The sequence below is a fragment of the Phoca vitulina genome, unplaced genomic scaffold (assembly GCF_004348235.1).
Source record: "Phoca vitulina isolate PV1807 unplaced genomic scaffold, GSC_HSeal_1.0 scaffold8, whole genome shotgun sequence".
In the NCBI taxonomy this organism is placed as follows: domain Eukaryota; kingdom Metazoa; phylum Chordata; class Mammalia; order Carnivora; family Phocidae; genus Phoca; species Phoca vitulina.
Window position 1 is genome coordinate 65274540 of NW_022589711.1, and position 20191 is coordinate 65294730.

Consider the following 20191-nt stretch of genomic DNA (forward strand, 5'->3'; position numbering starts at 1 on the left):
TAGCTAACATGCAGTGCAATATTGCTTTTAGGAGTAGAATTCAGTAACTCATCACTTACATACAATACTCAGTACTCATCACAGTAAGTGCCCTCCTTAATACCCATCATCCATCTAGCCCATCCCCCACCTATCTCCCTCCATCAACCCTGTTTGTTCTTTACCTTTAAGAGTTTCTTCCACATATTGGGTCACAAATCAGGTCTCAATCAATACCAAAAGACTGAGATTATTCCCGGCATATTCTCAGACCACAGTGCTTTGAAACTAGAACTCAATAACAAGAAAAATTTGGAAGAAATTCAAATACTCAGAAGCTAAAGACCATACTGCTTAAGAATGTTTGGGTCAACCAGGAAAGCAAAAAAGAACTTAAACAATTCATGGAAACCAATAAGAACGAAAATATATTGGTCCAAAACCTATGGGATACTGCAAAGGTGGTCTTAAGGGGGAAATACAAAGCCATCCAAGCCTCACTCAAAAAAAATAGGAAAATCCCAAATTCACCAACTAACTTTACACCTTAAAGAACTGGAGAAAAATCAACAAATGAAGCCTAAGCCACTCATGAGAAGAGAAATAATTAAGATTAGATCAGAGACCAATGAATTGGAAACCAGAAATACAGTAGAGCAGATCAACGAAACTAGAAGCTAGCTCTGTGAAAGAATTAATAAGATCAATAAACCACTGGCCAGACTTACCAAAAGAAAAGAGAAAGGACCCAAATTAATAAAATTATGAATGAAAGGGGAGAGATCATGACTAACACCAAGGAAATAGAAACAATTATCAGAAATTATTATCAATAACTATATGCCAATAAATTAAGCAACCTGGAAGAAATGGATACCTTCCTGAAAACCTATAAACTACCAAAACTGAAACAGGAAGAAATTGACAACCTGAATAGACCAATAACCAGTAATGAGATTGAAGCAGTGATCAAAAACCTCCCAAAAAACAAGAGTCCAGGGCCTGATGGATTCCCTGGGGAATTCTACCAAACATTCAAAGAAGAAATAATACCTATTCTCCTGAAGCTGTTTCAAAAAATAGAAACAGAAGGAAAACTTCCGGACTCTTTCTATGAGGCCAGCATTACCTTCATCCCAAAACCAGGGAAAGACCCCATCAAAAAGGAGAATTTCAGACCAATATCTCTGATGAATATGGATGCCAAAATTCTCAACAAGATCCTAGCTAATAGGATCCAACAGTACATTAAAAGGATTATCCATCATGACCCGGTGGTATTTATCCCTGGGATGCAAGGGTGGTTCAACATTCGCAAATCAATCAATGTGATAGAACACATTAATAAGAGGAGGGAGAAGAACCATATGGTCCTCTCAATTGATGCAGAAAAAGCATTTGACAAAATACGGCATCCTTTCCTGATTAAAACTCTTCAGAGTTTAGGGATAGAGGGAATATTCCTCAATTTCATAAAAACCATCTATGAAAAGCCCACAGTGACTATCATTCTCAATGGGGAAAAGTTGAGAGCCTTTCCCTTAAGATTAGGAACATGACAAGGATGCCCACTCTCACCACTGTTGTTCAACATAGTACTAGAAGTCCTAGCAACAGCAATCAGACAACAAAAAGAAATAAAAGGTATTCAAATTGGCAAAGAAGAAGTCGAACTCTCTCTTTTCACAGATGACATGATACTTTATGTGGAAAACCCAAAAGACTCCACCCCTAAATTACTAGAACTCATATAGCAATTCAGTAATGTGGCAGGATACAAAATCAATACAAAGAAATCAGTTGCTTTCCTACACATTAACAATGTAATGTAGAAAGAGAAATTAGGGAATCGGTTCCACTTACAGTAGCACCCAAAACCATAAGATACCTTGGAATAAACCAAACCAAAGAGGTGAAGGATCTATACTCTAGAAACTACAGAACACTTATGAAAGAAATTGAAGAAGACACAAAAAGATGGAAAAACATTCAATGCTCATGGATCAAAAGAATAAACATTGTTAAAATGTCTATGCCACCCAGAGCAATCTACACTTTCAACGCTATCCTGATCAAAATACCAATGGCATTTTTCAAAGTGCTGGAACAAACAATCCTAAAATTTGTACGGAACCAGAAAAGACCCCAAATCACCAAGGAAATGTTGAAAAAGAAAAACAAAGCTGGGGGCATCATGTTGCCTGATTTCAAGTTATACTACAAAGCTGTGATCACCAAGAGAGCATGGCACAAAAACAGACACATAAATCAATGGGACAGAATAGAGAGCCCAGATATGGACCCTCAACTCTATGGTCAACTAACCTTTGACAAAGCAGGAAAAAATATCCATTGGAAAAAAGACAGTCTCTTCAATAAAGGGTGCTGGGAAAATTGGACAGCTCTATAGAGAAGAATGAAACTCGACCATTCTCTAACACCATTCACAAAGATAAAATCTAAATGGATGAAAGACCTCAATGTGAGACAGGAATCCATCAAAATCCTAGAGAAGAACACAGTCAGCAACCTCTCTGACATTGGCCACAGCAACTTCTTTCAAGACACGTCTCCAAAGGCAAGGGAAACAAAAGTGAAAATGAACTTTTGAGCCTTTATCAAGATAAAAAGCCTCTGCACAGCAAAGGAAACAGTCAACAAAACAAAGAGGCAACCCACAGAATGGGTGAAGATATTTGCAAATGACACTACAGATAAAGGGCTGGTATCCAAGATCTATAAAGAACTTCTCAAACTCAACACCCAGAAAACAAATAATCAAGTCAAAAAATGGGCAGAAGACATGAACAGACACTTCTCCAAAGAAGACATACAAATGGCTAACAGACACATGAAAAAATGTTCATCATCATTAACCATCAGGGAAATTCAAATCAAAACCACATTGAGATACCACTTACACCAGTTAGAATGGCAAAAATTGACAAGGCAAGAAACAAATGTTGGGGAGGTTGTGGAGAAAGGGGAACCCTCTTACACTGTTGGTGGGAATGCAAGTTGGTTCAGCCACTTTGGAAAACAGTGTGGAGGTTCCTCAAAAAGTTAAAAATAGAGCTACTCTATGACCCAGCAATTGCACTACTGTGTATTTACCCCAAAGATACAGATGTAGTGAAAATAAGGGTCACATGCACCCCAATGTTCATAGCAGTAATGTCCACAATAGCCAAACTGTGGAAGGAACCGAGATGCCCTTCAACAGACAAATGGATAAAGAAGATGTGGTCCATATATACAATGGAATATTACTCAGCCATCAGAAAGGATGAATACCCTACATTTGCATCAACATGGATGGAACTGGAGGAGATTATGCTAAGTGAAATAAGTCAAGTAGAGAAAGTCAATTATCATATGGTTTCACTTATTTGTGGAACATAAGGAACAGCATGGAGGACATTAGGAGAAGGAAGGGAAAAGTGAAGGGGGGTGGAAATCAGAGGGGGAGACAAACCATGAGAGACTATGGACTCTGAGAAACAAACTGAGGGTTTTAGAGGGGTAGGGAGTGGGGGGATGGGTGAGTCCGGTGATGGGTATTAAGGAGGCATGTATTGCATGGAGCACTGGGTGTTATATGAAAACAGTGAATCATGGAACACTACATCAAAAACTAATGATGTATTATTGTATGGTGACTAACATAACATAAAATAAATAAATAAATAAAAAGAGTCTCTTATGGTTTGTTTCCCTCTCTCCTTTTTTCCCCCTTCCCATATGTTCATCTGTTTTGTTTCTTAAATTCCACATATGAGTGAAATCATATGGTATCTGTCTTTCTCTGAATTACTTATTTTGCTTAGCATAATACATTCTAGCTCCATCCACCTTATTGCAAATGGCAAGATTTCATTCTTTTGATGGCTGAGTAATATTCTATTGCATATATATATATACCACCTCTTCTTCATCCATTCATCAGTTGATGGACATTTGGGCTCTCTCCATAGTTTGGCTATTGTTGATAATGCTGCTATGTGCATGTACCCATTTGATTCTGTATTTTTGTATCCTTTGTGTAAATACCTAGTAGTTCAATTGCTGGATTGTAGTATAGCTCTATTTTTAGTTTTTTGAGGAACCTCCATACTGTTCATCAGTTTTCATTCCCACCAACAGTGCAAGAGAGTTCCCCTTTCTCTACAGCCTCACCAACAGCTGTTGTTTCTTGTGTTAATTTTAGCCATTCTGACAGGCGTGAGGTGGTATTTCACTATTGTTTTGATTTGTATTTCCCTGATAATGAGTGATATTGAGCATCTTTTCATGTGTCTGCCATCTAGATGTCTTCCTTGGGAAAGTGTCTATTCATGTCTTCTGCCTATTTTTTTATAGGATTTTTTGTTTTTTGGGTGTTGAGTTTGATAAGTTCTCTATAGATTTTGGATACTAACTCTTTATCAGATATGTCATTTGTAAATATATTCTCCCATTTTGTAGGCTCCCTTTTAGTTTTGTTGATTGTTTCCTTCACTGCGCAGAAGATTTCTATCTTGATGAAGTCCCAATAGTTCAGTTTTACTTTTGTTTCCCTTGCCTCCAACGATGTGTCTAGTAAGAAGTTGCTATAGTTGAGGTCAAAGAGGTTGCTGACTGTGTTTTCCTCTAGGATTTTAATGGTTTCCTTTGTCACATTTAGGTCTTTCGTCTATTTTGAGTCTATTTTTGTGTATGGTGTAAGAAAATGGTCCAGTTTCATTCTTCTGCATGATGCTGTCCAGTTTTCTATCCACCATTTTTTGAAGAGGCTGTCTTTCTTTCCATTGGATATTCTTTCCTGCTTTGTGGAAGATTAGTTGACCATATACTTGTGGGTCTATTTCTGGGTTTTTTATTCTGTTCCGTTGATCTATGTGTCTGTTTTTGTGCCAGTACTATACTGTCTTGATGATTACAGCTTTGTAATAGAGCTTGAAATCCAGAATTGTGATACCTCCAGTTTTGTTTTTCTTTTTCAAAATTGCTTTGGGTATTTGGGGTCTTTTGTGGTTCCATACAAGTTTTAGAATTGTTTGTTCTAGCTCTATGAAAAATGCTGGTGGTATTTTGACAGGGATTGCTTTAAATGTGTAGATTGCTTTTTAACAATATTTGTTCTTCCAATCCATGATCATGGAATGCTTTTCCATTTCTTTGTTCCTCTTCAATTTCTTTCATATGTGTTCTATAGTTTTCAGAGTACAGATCTTTTACCTCTTTAGTTAGGTTTATTCCTAGGTATCTTACTGTTTTGGTGCAATTGCAAATGGGATTGATTCCTTGACTTCTTTTTTCTGCTGCTTCATTATTGGTGTATAGAAATGCAACAGATTTCTGTAAGTTGATTTTATATCCTGTGACTTTGCTGAATTCATGTGTTAGTTCTAGCAATTTTCTGGTGAGTCTTACGGGTTTTCTATGAAGAGTATCATGTCATCTGCAAATAGTGGAAGTTTGACATCTTCCTTGCCGATTTGGATGCCTTTTATTTCTTTTTGTTGTCTGATCGCTGAGACTAAGATTTCCAGTACTATGTTAAATAGTAATGGTGAGAGTGGACATCCTTGTCTTGTTTCTGACCATAGGGGAAAGGCTTTCAGTTTTTCCCCATTGAGGATGACATCAGCTGTGGGTCTTTTGTATATGGCCTTTATGATGCTGAGTTATGTTCCATCTGTCCCTACTTTGTTGAGGGTTTTTATCAAGAAAGGATGCTGTATTTTATCAAGTGCTTTTTCTGCATCTATTGACAGGATCATACGGTTATCCTTTCTTGTATTGACATGGTATATCACGTTGATTGATTTGCGAATATTGAACCAACCCTGCAGCCCAGAAATAAATCCCACTTGATGATGGTGAATAATTCTTTTAGTGTACTGTTGAATTCAATTTGCTACTATTTTACTGAGAATTTTTGCATTCATGTTCATCAGGAATATTGGCCTGTAATTCTTTTTTAGTGGGGTCTTTGGTTTTGGAATCAAGGTAATGCTGGCTTTGTAGCATGAGTTTGGGTTTTCCTTCCATTTCCATTTTTTGGAACAGTTTGAGAAGAATAGGTATTGACTCTTCCTTAAATGTCTGGTAGAATTCCCCTGGGAAGCCATCTGGGCCAGGACTTTTGTTTCTTGGGAGATTTTTGATTACCTATTCAATTTCTTTGCTGGTTATGGGTCTGTTCAAATTTTCTATTACTGTTTTAGTTTTGGTAATTTGTAAGTTTCTAGGAATTTGTCTGTTTCTTCCAAATTGCCCAGTTTGTTGGCATATAATTTTTCATAGTAGTCTCTTATAATTGTATTTCTTGGTGTTGGTTGTGATCTCTCCTCTTCTTTCATTTGTGATTTTATCTATTTGGGTCTTTTGGGTCTTTTCTCTTTTCTTTCTGATAAGTCTGGCTAGGGGTTTATCTATTTTATTCATTCTTTCAAAGAACTTGCTCTTAGTTTCCATTGATCTGTTTTGCTGGTTTTTTTGGTTTGTTTGTTTCTGTATCATTTATTTCTGCTCTAATCTTTATTATTTCCCTTCTGCTGGTTTTAGGCTTTATTTGCTGTTCCTTTTCTAGCTCCATTAGGTGTAAGGTTAGGTTGAGTATTTGAGACTTTTTTTGCTTCTTGTAGGTTTGTATTGCAATATACCTCCCTCTTAGAACTTCCTTTGCTGCAGGTTTGGACTGTTGTGTTTTCATTTTCATTTGCTTCCATATATTTTTTTAATTTAATCTTTCATTTCCTGGTTAACCCATTCATTCTTTAGTAGGATGTTCTTTAACCTCTGTATTTGAGGTCTTCCAAATTTTTTTCTTGTGGTTGACTTCAAGTTTCATAATGTTGTGGTCTGAAAATATGCATGGTATGATCTTGGTCTTTTTGTACTTGTTGAGGGCTGGTTTGTGACCCAGTATGTGATCTATTCTGGAGAATGTTCAATGTGCACTCGAAAAGAATGTGTATTCTGCTGCTTTAGGATGAAGTGTTCTCAATATATCTGTTAAGTCCATCCAGTCGAAGATATTTCAAAGCCATTGTTTCCTTGTTGACTTCCTGCTTAGCTGATCTGTCCATTGTTGTAAGTGCGTGTTAAAGTCCCCTATTATTATTGTATTATTTTCAGTGGGTTTCTTTATGTTTATTATTAATTGATTTATATATATATAACCAAATATATATAACCAATATATAACCAAATATATATATATATTTGGGCGCTCCCAAGTTAGGGGCATAAATATTTACAATTGTTAGATCTTCTTGATAGCATGATAGATGTTTCTCCATCCCCTCACTTTCTTTTCTCTTTTTTAAAAAGATTTTATTTATTTATTTGAGAGAGAGAGAAAGAGAGAGCACATGAATTGGGGGAGGGGCAGAGGGAGAGGGAGAAGCAGACTCCCCGCTGAGTGTGGAGCCTGATGTGGGGCTCCATCTCAGGACCCTGAGATCATCACCTGAGCCAAAGTCAGATGCTTAACCAACTGTGCCACCCAGGTGCTCCTCCATTCCCTCACTTTCAATCTGTAGGTGTCTTTAGGTCTAAAATGAGTCTTTTGTAGTCAGCATATAAGTGGATCTTGTTTTTTTAATCCATTCTGATACCTTGTATCTTTTGATTGGAGCATTTAGTCCATTTACATTCAGAGTGCTTATTGAAAGGTATGAATTCACTGCCAATGTTTTACCTTACCTGTAGAGTAGGTGTTTCTGGTGATGTTCTCTGGTCCTTTTAGTCTTTGTTGCTTTTGGTCTTTTTTTCTCTACTCAAAGAGTCCCCCTTAAAATTTCTTGCAGGGCTGGTTTAGTGGTCAAGAACTCCTGTAGTTTTTGTTTGTCTGGGAAACTCTATCTCTCCTTTTATTCTGAATGACCGCCTTGCTGGACAAAGAATTCTTGGCTGCACATTTTTCCCATTCAGCAAGTTGAATTATCCTGCCACTCTCTTCTGGCCTGCAAGGTTTCTGTGGACAGATCTGCTAGGAATCTGATCTGTTTTCCCTTGTAGGTAAAGTGCTTTTTTCCCCTTGCTGCTTTCAGGATTCTTTCCTTGTCTGTGTATTTTGTGAATTTAGCTGTGATACACCTTGGCGATGTTTGGTTTTTGTTGAATTTAATGGGAGTTCTTTGTGCTTCTTGGTTTTTGATATCTGTGTTCTTCTCCAGATTAGGAAAGTTTTCAGCTATAATTTGTTTGAATAAAACTTCTGCCCCTTTTCTCTCTCTTCATCTTCTGAGACTCCTAGGATATGAATGTTATTACATTTTAATAAGTTGCTGAGTTCTCTAACTCTACCTTTCTGACCATTATCTTTCTTTCCCTCTTCTTTTCTTTTTAAAAGCTTCATTATTTTCCATAATTTTATCTTCTATATCACTGATTTGTTTCTCTGCTTCATCTATCCTCATTTTTATGGCATCCGTTTGGGTTTGCATCTTGGTTCTAGCATTTTAAATTTTGGCCTGACTAGATTTCATTTCTTTCATCTCTGTAGTAAGAGATTCTCTAATGTCTTCTATGCTTTTTTCAAGCCCAGCTAGTATCCTTATAATCATTGTTTTAAAATCTAGTTCAAACATCTTACTTATATCTGTATTGATTAAATCCCTGGCCATGAGTCCTACTTCCTGTTCTTTCTTTTGGGGTGAATTTCTCTATCTCATGATTTTGTCTAGAAAAGAAAAGAAGGAAAAAAATAACCAATAAAACAAACCCCCCCCAAACCCCCCTAGATCCTGGGTGTGTTTTGGTCTGCTTGTTTATTTCTTTTACTTATTTCTTTTATTTTATTTGACAGAGAGAGACACAGCGAAAGAGGGAACACAAGCAGGGGGAATGGGAGAAGGAGAAGCAGGCCTCCTGCCTAGCAGGGAGCCCAATGTGGGGCTCGATCCCAGGATCCTGGGATCACCACCTGAGCTGAAGGCAGACGCGTAACGACTGAGCCACCCAGGCGCCCCTTGGTCTGCTTGTTTAAAGAATCTTCCAAAACGTGGTCACTTTTCTACTTGTAGACTTGCACTTTTTGTTCTCTCAGACCTCCGGTTGATTTTTTAGGTGTTCAGAATGATTTGATAACTAGCTGTGTTCAAGGGACAAGGCAAGCTTAGGGTCCCTCTACTCCTCTGCCATCTTAACTCCTCCCATGAAAACTTTTTATTCTACCCTTCTTAATTCTTTGGCTGGTCTAATAATCAAATTAACATAGGACAGATTAATAAGAGAAAAACAAATTTAATCCTCCACAAAGACAATGAAACTCAAGGATAAACTGGGCAGTTGAGGCTTATATGCCATCCTGAGCTAAGGAATGAGATAGGGGCCTGGGACTTTAATGGGGAGGTAGGTGACTCACAGGGCCATAAGAAGAGCAGATGTTCGGTAATTAGATTTTTGTTCTGCCATACAGATAGGTCATTCAGGTTAAACAACAAAAAAAGTTATCTATTGGTAATAGATCTCTTTCTGGGCCAGGTCTCCTCTCTAAATTCTTTTAGGTAGTTAAGGGAAGTTAAAAGGTTTTCTTGAATCTGCTGGATCTTGATTGCCTCAAAATAGTCCACATGCCAAAGTAACACATTCTGGGGAAACTTGTTCTGAACCCTTTCACCCATGTGATTCTATTATGTAATCAAGGTTAAAAATCAATGCACTATTGGAAATTGCCAAAGAAGCCCTTGGAACAGCACAAAATCCTTCTATTGTCCTTCTCTCTCTCTCCTTTCTCCTCCCTCCTTCCCTTCCTCCCTCCCTCCCTCTCTCATAGGTGTCTCTGAATCTAGCCCGAGTTAGTATTTATTCCTTACTACTAGAAGAATCATAATTACTATGGATTGAGGGGGAGAAGAATATACCCACCTCAAAATATGCCTCTTTGGCATAAGGGTTATTTTAGGCTGTTTATTTTATTTTTTAAAAACATTTTATTTATTTGACAGAGAGAGAGAGCACACACAAGCAGGGAGAAGGGGAGAGGGAGAAGCAGGCTCCCTGCTGACCCTGGGATCATGACCTGAACCGAAGGCAGACACTTAACCAACTGAGCCACCCTGGTGCCCCAAGACTGTTTATTTTTTAAGAAACAACAGACACAGTGGAAGTTACCCCTTTGTAAGAGACACTGACATGTATAAGGGAAATCTCCATTTCTAAGGGTATCTCCCTCTGTACCAGGAAAAGGGGGTTGACCAAGTCTGTAGAAACTCTTATCAAAGGGGAAGGCACTGAGGAATTTGCGTAACAACCATATCCTTGTTTTCTGTGACCTGGTAACCTCCCATAAACGTCTTCCTAACCCCCCAATATCTTCTTTTGTCTTCACCTGGAGACATTATTTAAGGTGATGGCCTGGGCCATTTCAACGAGTTACTCAGTTTTCCTGGGTATCTCTCATGCATATAGGAGACATACTTGTTATTAAACTTGTTTGGTTTTCTTCTGTTAATCTGCCTTCTTATTACAGAGGTGTCTCAGCCAAGAATCTAGAAGGGTAGAGGGTAGAGGAAAAATTATTTTTCCTCCCCCATAAGATGATATCCATGTCAAGACTACCATCTTTGGAATTTTTTTTGTTCATAGAAATATATCACTTAGCTACATACCTCCCATTTTGTTATTATGGATCTGGGTTTGTTTTTTTTTTTAAAGATTTTATTTACGAGAGAGAGAGAGTGTGAGTGAGTGGGGGGCAGGATAGAGGGCGAAAATCTTCATGTAGACTCCCCGCCGAGTGCAGAGTCCAATGCAGGGCTCAATCCCCGACCCATGAGATCATGACCAGAGCTGAAACCAAGAGTTGGGCACCCAACTGACTGAGCCACCCAGGCACCCTGTGGATCTGGGTTTTTACAAAATTGCTATTTTGTGTTTTCCAGTATTTCCCTAACAGGTCCTGCATATTCCCCTTAAGATATGAATATTTTGTTTTTTTAAGGTTTTCAGGCACTAATTCTATTCCCTTATTTTAGCTTCCTATTTTTATGTCTGCATAATTTTTGTCATACTGCCCAGATTGTAACTTTTGGGAGCAAACAATAAAGATAGAATGCCTTGAATTTGCATTGGGTGAACTGGAATTTAAATCTCTTCTCTTCACTCCCAGTAGCCCCAATGTGTGTATATGTGTTTGTGCATGCATGTATGCACACGGGTGCATGTGTATTTTAGTATAAGTGCAGTGCCACTCCTCACACTTTAATGTATTATAAAATATCTCATTTACCTTTCTTCTTTTTCTGGCTGTCCTTCATTTTCCTTATTTGCTCCACATGATTCCAAAAAGATGAGAAACTTAATATGAACATTTGTGTTGTTTACTGTCAGCCTGAAAAACAATTGCCAATAGACTCTATTGGTTTGTATCATCAAACCTACATAGATTCACACACACACATACACAATCGAATTTTAGTGTAACCAAATTGCCAGATATGCCTTTGGCATGTCTGCCTTGTCGGTGACCAGCTGAGACTTGTGATATAGGACTCAGGGTGTGTACGCTCCCCAGCTGTACTGACCAGCTGGCAGATGGCCCCATGCTGGCAGGGCGGTACTGTTAGCCCCACCAGCATGCCATTCCACCCAGAAATAGAACGAGAGGGTTGATTTTTCCCTCTGCACTGTCAGCAGAAATGTCCCTTCAAAATCACTTAGGATGTTTTCCTAAGTATGAAGGAGCTCCATTTATTAGCTAAACTTATCTAATAGCCTTATAGCCTTATTTAAGTTTGGGAGGACCCAGTGATTTTTAATTGAAAATGTTGGTTGTGAACTGCTATGAGATTTAATAATGTTATTTCTGTCTTAAAATTCCATTACCCAGGATTGAGCCAAAGTGCTTTTGTGAGTCCCTTGGATTCATCTCCTGGCCAGCTGCACATTTGATTTTGAATTACTGTGCTGCCTGCATACGAGGAAATGCCCACTGTTCTTCTCTCCTCTACACATGACATCCTTTCTAGTTTCTGTTTTAAAGTGAGGGATGATCAACTGGGCTGGGAATCAAGAGATAATCAAAAGATAAATACAATCAAGAGATAAATATTTGGATTACATTTCTATCACAAAGGGTTGCTTGACATCTGATTTAAGTAGGTTGGGATTTGACGGTAATTCACTGAAAAATTGTTGTACCATTCATCACTAAGCCGCCCAAAGATATCCAGCCTTCAGGAGTTATCATTCCTTTAATACTCACAAACAAATCAAATACACTCACAGCCCATCTCACATGTACTTGGGAGTTCCTGTATCTCTAGGAAGTAGGGGCAGGGGTTCTAAACTTCCTAGCAGGTCTTCCTTTGGTTTCCTGCTATGCTAAATTCCTATTTGTTGCCCTGCATCTGATTTCCTGGCCTGTGTCTTCCCTTCTGTTTTTTCATCAATTATGGAAGGCAATTTTGCTTTTAATTTTCTACCAGTTTTCTCTTATCCAAGACGGTCTACCTAATCAACTTCTACTGAAAATTTAGAGGTAAAGAGTTGTGTGGGTATGTGTATATTATGGGCTGAATTATTCCCCCCCCCCCCATTCATATATTGAAGTCTTAACCTCCATTACCTTAGAAAGTGACTGTATTTGAAGGTAGGGCTTTTAAAGAGGTAATTAAGTTTAAACGACATCATTGGTGTGGACCCTAATCCAATAGGACTGATGTTATTATAAGAAGAGATTAGGACACAGGCATGTCCAGCAAAAATGACCATGTGAGGACACAGAGAGGAAGATGACCATCTACCAGCCAAGGAAATAGGCCTCGGGAGAAATCAACCCGTTTGACACTCTCATTTCAGACTTCTAGCCTCCAAAAGTGTGAGAAAATAAATTTCTGTTGTTTAAACCACACAATCTGTGGTAATTTGTGATGGCAGCCCTAGAAAACTAATACAAGGCGTTCTATCAGAACAGAGCACAGCACGAGAAACAATTTACAACTGAACAGTGACCATCTTTACTTTAAAGATGTCTGTGGCTTCCCTCACCACTGAAGATTTCTCACGGCCATCTTTTCTTCTTATGATCTTGTCTTTTTTTTCATGTTGTCAGTGCCTTCCTTTCTCTTTAGACCTCTTTATCTCTCCCTGATTCTTCCTCTAAGGAGGAGGAGCTCTCATTTTTGTCCAGGAGAATGGAATTCTTAGGGAAGCATAAGGCTGGGTGGGTCCTTGAGGCACAGAGAGACCTGGCGGCTCCACCATGTCCCAGCTGTGGGCTTTGGGTAGCTTACTGAAGCCTCCCTTCAACAGGTTCTTCTCTGTAAATTGGGGATGGCAATGGCACTTCTCTTACGAGTTGTTCTGAGGATTAAATAAAACAGTGCATGTGAAGCACTTAGCAGAGTCCTGAGCTCAACAAACACCAGTTCCTACAATGTCACCGTCCCACCAAGTGGTACATTAGTAGATGGAGAAAAAGGATGATAAATTGATGCTGGTGCCCGGCCAGCCTGTGTGTAAATACTAAACAAGGTCACATTTCCTTTGAGATACAAATGGGCCAGGCAGACTCTTCTCTTTGAATTAGCACATCTCTTCTTTTATGAGTTCAGCTGTCTTTACTCCTCAGGGCTCCTGTGCAGGCACTTAGGTTCTTTGAAGGCCTGACAGCACTAAAGTGGGCGAATACAAAGGAGCCACTGAACAGGTATCTTGCTTGCCTGCAGTAGAGAGCTCAAGCTGTCCTTCTGGCTCACAGAAGGTCCAGTCCAATTCATAGAGTAGGAGAACAGAAAGGAGTCTGGGGCAGGAATATTAGTTAAGAATAAATAATGTCTGTGTGTGTATGTGTGAGTCTTCCTTGGGGGCACAGTGTACCAGTAAAGAGCAGGATACAGAGATCTAACCCTTGTCACCTTTACTAAAACCAAGAGAAATTTTGTTGGTGTTACTGAGGCACAGGCAGAAACAGCCTGTGCTAATTAAGTTGCTGGCCTCAGCAACTTAAGATAGACCAGGCTGCAAGGTTCGCTTCCTCACGGCCAGGGTAGGGCCCCCTTTGTAACTCACAAATGGTGAGTGAAACTGTAAGAGGCCAGCAGCCAGAGTACCCCCAAAGATGTGCAATCCCAGAGAAATGACACTTTAAGCACCCAATGCAAGAAGATTGATTCCCAAGTGACACCAGTCTGGCCACTAGGGATCTAAGTCGTGCAAAGGTGTCAATACATTCTGGCATCGAAACTTGATTTCATCTCCTTTGAAAGCTTTCCCTATTATGTGTAGTTAATGAAAGGCATTGAGAAGAAAGCACCATTCAAACCTTGACTTTTTGTCTAATATGAATCCTTACAATTTCTCACACAGAGCTTTTAGGGGGTAGTTATTAATTACACACATTATGGATTATACAATCAATATGCCTGAATTCCTCTAAATTATCCCAGAATTTGATCACAGAGTAACTCAGTTAACAAGGCAGAAATAACTTTTAAATGATGCCTAATTACCACCCTAACCACCAGATGTCAGTTTTCAAATGCAGGTCACAGATGAAAAGGCATTTTTTACAATTGTAGGGGAGGGAACGGTGGCTGGTGAAGGAAGTTCAGCAGTCCTGGTACACGACTTCCCGGGGAGTGTGTCTGGAAATGAGAGCAGCATGGTAGGAACTTCATTTCCATTTGAACAGTGCTGGCTAGATGATGGGGCTGGTGTGTGTCTGTGTGCTTCGTGATAGTCACGGTATCCTGTGAGGATAGTGAGCTTCCTACGGTAGATTTGTGTGCTTCCTATGATAGATAGGGATCCTGTGATGAGGGACTTGGTGCGTGTCACGGTCTGCCTGGACCCCAGAAACCATCATGAGATCCCCAAATAGATGCCGAGTTGAACTGAATACCCCTGGCAGTGTTGCCCTGTAGGTGACGAGGTGACCGTAGGGTGGACGTGAAGGGTGGGCAGGCAGTGAGGAATCTCTCGTGTTCTCTCCAAGCGGTGCATCCCTCCCACAACAGCCAGCAACCCAGGGACTGCATGACTTTCAGCAGAGCCCCTCAATCCTGTGAAATTTGAAAATTTGAAACTATGCATCCTTCTCCACCTGAAGGTGCCCCTCGGTGTGAGATCAGTAAAACTATTTCCATTTGTATGAAAGAAGATGTAGCCTTGCCATCAATGTTCTTGGTTTTCTAAACTGGCGCTCCTATATAAACTGAAGCACAGCCTGATTTTCCGACTTCCTGACTCCAGGCTCACGGGGGTGCTGAGGGGGGCGGGGGTGGTGTGGTAAAGGCAGTGTGCTCTTTGAAGTTACAGGGACTTGTCTTCTCATCAGAGAGTCTCTCTCTTTTTTTTTTTCCTTTGAGCAGGATAAGCTGAGGGGAAAATGTAGATGCCGACACCTCTTTCTTAGAGTTATTGTGAAGACGATATGAAACACTGTTACTACTGCCCTTGGTAGGTCACAGTAGCCCACAGCTGTCACCCCGTCATCATCAATGTTGTCCATCATCATGACCGTCTTCTCTGCTCATAGTTTCATAAACATATGAAGCCAATTGCTGACAGCAGTGTGTGCTTATCCCCCTCTTCCGCATTTTGTTCCATCTTCTGAATCACACCTGTTCTCCCAGGTGGGGCTTGAGTCTAATCTGTGCCTCGCCTCACGCTTCCTGCCCAGGACACGCCTCCTCTGTTCCACTCCGTGCTTGCCTTGCTACTGTTTGTTGCTCTGTCTTCTAACCTTTTCTTCTATCTGCCTTCTCTCCCTACTGAAGGTTCTGGAAGGCAAGAACTTGCCTCACGCTGTGTTAGTCTTGTCGGTTCTATACCAAGTAGAGTCCATATAATAAGAGGTCAATACTTACTTGAACGATGAATAAAAACATACGCAAATTGTTAAGTATATTCTCCTGGTGATGTCAGTGGATATGGAGTAAAACACACAGAATGTAGTTGGGAAAAACCTTTGAACTCATCCAGTCCATCTTTCATTTAACAGGTAGGGAAACTGAAACCCAGAAAAGCAATAGGCACTTGTACTCAGAGTTTTAACTTAACCTGTGTTCCTATTGCCTGAACTATATCTTGTTCAGTAAAAGTATACAGAAGTTTTATGTCATAATAAACCTAAATATGCAGCATTTCTGTAGAAGCATATTGGATTCTTTGTATGTGGACTGCCAGAAAATGTCTCCTTAAAAAAAAAAAATCCCTGAATTTTTTTTTTTTAAACCAGGAACAATCCAGCATACTGACATTTATGTTCCCAGACCAGACCACTATATATCTGTGTGCTCGTTAGAGTGGGAACTTTTAGCTGCCTGCCCTGCCTCTTTTTTCCTTTCTAACAATCCTGGATTTTTGTGCAGGTCGACTTTCCTCCTTCATGCAGCCCATGAGATTCAGAGGAAGCTGCCTCAGTTTGGCTCCAGGGAAGGAACATGATTGATCTAAGACTTTAAAACCAATCCAATTAATTTTGGAGTCAGCCAGTTTGAGAATGGATATGTTTTAGGATTTTGACCAATGAGCCAAGAGAAATGGTTTTTCAGGGCTTTATGGGAAAATCCTTCTCCCCCTCCTAGGATCCTTCTGGGAACCATTCTCTCTCTCCCACTGAATGTGAATAGCATGCCATGCGCCCCAGACTTGTATTGGAAGCATCCTAAGGCCATAAAAGGAACCAGCCTTGAGACAAAACAGCATTGTGGACAGCAGACTATAACACGATAATAGCACGGGCTCTTCATGATATTGTCCAGCTGTGGATCAGCAACAACAACACCACTTGTGGACCTCATGTGACACGAGATAATAGAGTTCCTTAAAGTTGAAATCTATTGCTTGCCTAACATTCTAACAGAAGTGCTCATGGGTAGATATTTTCTTATACGTACAAAATGGTTCCCTGGCAGGTAATGAAATACGATTATCAGCTGTAATATAAATTAAAACACTTACAAACTCTCCAAGGAGTTCTGAACTATTTAAGTGCTTCAGAGCATGGTTAGAGATTTCCAGAATAGTGACTTCTTAAATATCACTGAAACTCCTAGCAGCCCTAAGGGTCTATGACTCTGAATGCTAAAACTTCATGGATACCATCTTGGAACAAGCTCTTGGTGGAAGTGGAGAATTTTGTAGGTCTGATGTAGATCGGGGTTGATAAGGATGATGGGGAAAGAAGAGCTCTTAGCATGCACAGTGAAGATAAAACTCCTTAATGCCTTTATTAAATTTCTGAAAAATCTCTTGTTTGTGTGATATGACTTAATAATAATGTCATAATATTAATTATTATACACTTTGTGCCAAATTAACATATAAACATTTGCCCATTTAATTGTTCTCGCTACCGTGGTGTTGTTATCCCTATTTAGTAGACAGGCAAACTGAGACTTACACAAATTAAGAAACGTGACAAAAATCTAACAGACAGAAGATAGAAAAGGGAGCCACCATTTCAACTTATGAGTGTTTTTCTTTAAAACCTGGGCTATCAGCCAATATACTATATTGCCTTAAAACAACATTATCATTTTGCTAATTTATTCATAGTAAGCAATGAATATTCACTAAGTGCCGGGCACTGTTCTAGGCCCAGTAGAATACATTAGTAAATAAAATAAGGTTGTGCTGTTGCGGAGCTTACATTCTAGTAGGAGAGGATGGACTAAAAAAACAAGTGCAGAAACATAGGTACTTTTGTGTATATAATGCATACACGATGTAAAATGTAATGAGGAGAGCCAGAACTCTTTCTGTGTGACCTCTTTACAAAAATATTAACATCTAGTGGGTCAAGGTGTACAGCTAACAAAAAACTGGTGCATTTCAGAGATGGGCCAGGCTTTGGTAGGGATGGCTACACCTGCGGAGTCTGAGCATCGCCAGCCGCTCCCCCAGGAGACTGGTTGAGTTGACCAGCCCCCCTCCCGCCCCAAGTTAGCCATGTGCCACCAAAAAGTTGGGATCAAAAATGGCCATATGCCCGAGAAAATGCAACGGGACTTGGTGGAGTGTATTACCCAGGCGTTGGAGAAATATAGAGAAGGCCACTGCGGCCCATATTCAGGAGTTTGAGCTGTCGCTGCATCGTGTGGAGGAACTGCAGTAGTCACGTGACACACGGAACCAAACACTTCATCTACATTCACCTGGGCCAGGTGGCCATGCTTCTGTTCCAACCTGGTTAAAGGCAAGGACTGTGTCACATACCCAAGGATCGGTCCAAAAACAAGGACTAAAGCCTACCTTTCAAATACCAGAGACTGATGTCTTCGGCCTCGTCTAAGGGAACGCCTTGATTTTTGAACCTTTATTGTGTTGTTTTGTACAGGGCATTCTCCGTACGAATTTATGGTGTTTATAGAAAAATTAGCAAAACAGCTTCCATTTGTATTTGTTTTCTATTCCATGCCTCTCTGCCTCTTGTTTTTTCTCCTCAAAATCCATTCCTTTCAAAAAAGAAAAAAAAAAATCTCTTGGAGAAGCAAAACAAAACAACAGAAACTGGTGCCTTTCGACTCTAGGGGAAAATCCTGCCATGGTTAGATTGTTACGATGAAGTCGGTGGCTTTCGGTCAGACGTTGCAATCTCCAACGCTTGCCAGTAGGTGGCAGTCATGCCTTATAAACATTAGAGAGAGGAGCCTGATTGGCACTTAGAGCTTAAAATGAGACTTAACGTTCTTTGATTTTATAATGCTAGAGCTTCCTATGCTATCTAATTATCTCTGTCGAATGGGTTGGGTATATGAAAGACTTAATCAGTACAATTTGAAATGCAGGTAATGTGGCTGTGTCACTCTCAGTGACAATTTATACAACTTTTATTTTAAGGCAGTCCTAAGAGTGTAGCATATTTTGTTGGAGCCTATGGATTATATTTATATTCATGATGAACGATCGACTGCATGATGAAAATAGGCTTATGGAAGTGCAGCATTCTGTTAAATTATATGGTCAGAACACACTTAGAGCTGAGAATCTAATAAAGGTTTTCACAGAGGAAAATGCGATTGAAAAATAAAACCCATGCCTAGAAATTGATATGCCTTTTAATCAAGCTTGCAAAGTTGTTCTCATAATTTGCACCGAATCTTTGCTACCTTACAGGAAGGAGAACATTACAATATGCTGCATTTAGAAAGAAAAGACATGCACATTTTGGGCTGTGATTAAAGGCCTACTCTGTCCCTACCATGATCCTTATCATTTTCCTTCAAAATTAGATCGAGGGGTTAGAACAGGTAAATGTATAGCACAGGGGCATCATCCTGTCCTTCAAACCACACTGCTCTTTGCAGTGAGTGAGTGAGACCCAGTGTTGGAGGAAACATGAGATGGAGCGGTGAGCAGAATTTTCAAGGGCGTGTCTACGTCTGACAATGTCTTTACTATCATTGTTTAAAGGTGCAGCCGCTGGGCCCTCAGACGCTCCCTTTTTGCTCTCACATGCTTGCTAGTCTGTAAGCCTACTGCATTTGCTGAGAATGTTATTTGCTTTCTGTCAGATTTACTGTCTGAATTGCAAGGCAACATCTTATTTTAAAAGCCTCCAGTCCCTTGTTGTTGCGTTGTTAAGAAGCTATCAGTCAATTAGTATTCATAGAAAACATCTTGCTGATGTCTATAGCAGCCAATGAATGTGTGACTCAGTTACTTTTATGCTGAAGACCTGAGGATTCTAGTGCTTTCTCTGCTAGATCTAATTGTGAAAAAGTTGTGTTTCAGGAAGTTGCTAGACTTTTGTTTGTTGTAGACAACAGCCATGATTTTCAACTGCTAGCCTAGCATTTTGCTATTGTATTACCCTGAAGTTAGTGTGGAGACGTTAGTGTTTGTTTACTCTTTCCCTCTCTGTATGTGCCTATTAATCTACTAGCCTCTTTCTGAATTAAATTTCATTTGTGAAGTTAAAACCTATTCTTTACCTTTTTTCTTGGAGGACAGCAGGAGGGTATGAGGATCCTTCAATCCCCAAAAGGGCTCTGAGTCTCTCTTCTCAGATCCTGTCTGTGAAGTTCCGCAGCTCATCTGTCTGTAGCTTCTGGTTCTTTCTGAAATTGGATTTAATCCAACTGCTCACTATGCTGAGTTCTTCTAAATGAAATCATGTCCAGTGCTTTTCACTTCTTTCTTAACTAAACCTTAGAGTTAAAAAAGTCCAGAATTTGCACCTGATATTTTTTACAGCCCCACAAATGTTTTTCTTTTGCTGAGAAACTAAATTAAAAGATGCAGAAATCGGGGCTCCTGGGTGGCTCAGTCG

At 39.7% G+C, this 20191-nt stretch overlaps 1 pseudogene; it reads left to right on the plus strand.

Annotated features, from left to right (window-relative positions):
- Nucleotides 1-17868: 17868 nt before the first annotated feature.
- LOC116633603 lies at nucleotides 17869-18113 on the plus strand (annotated as a pseudogene).
- The last annotated feature ends 2078 nt before the right edge of the window (nucleotides 18114-20191 follow it).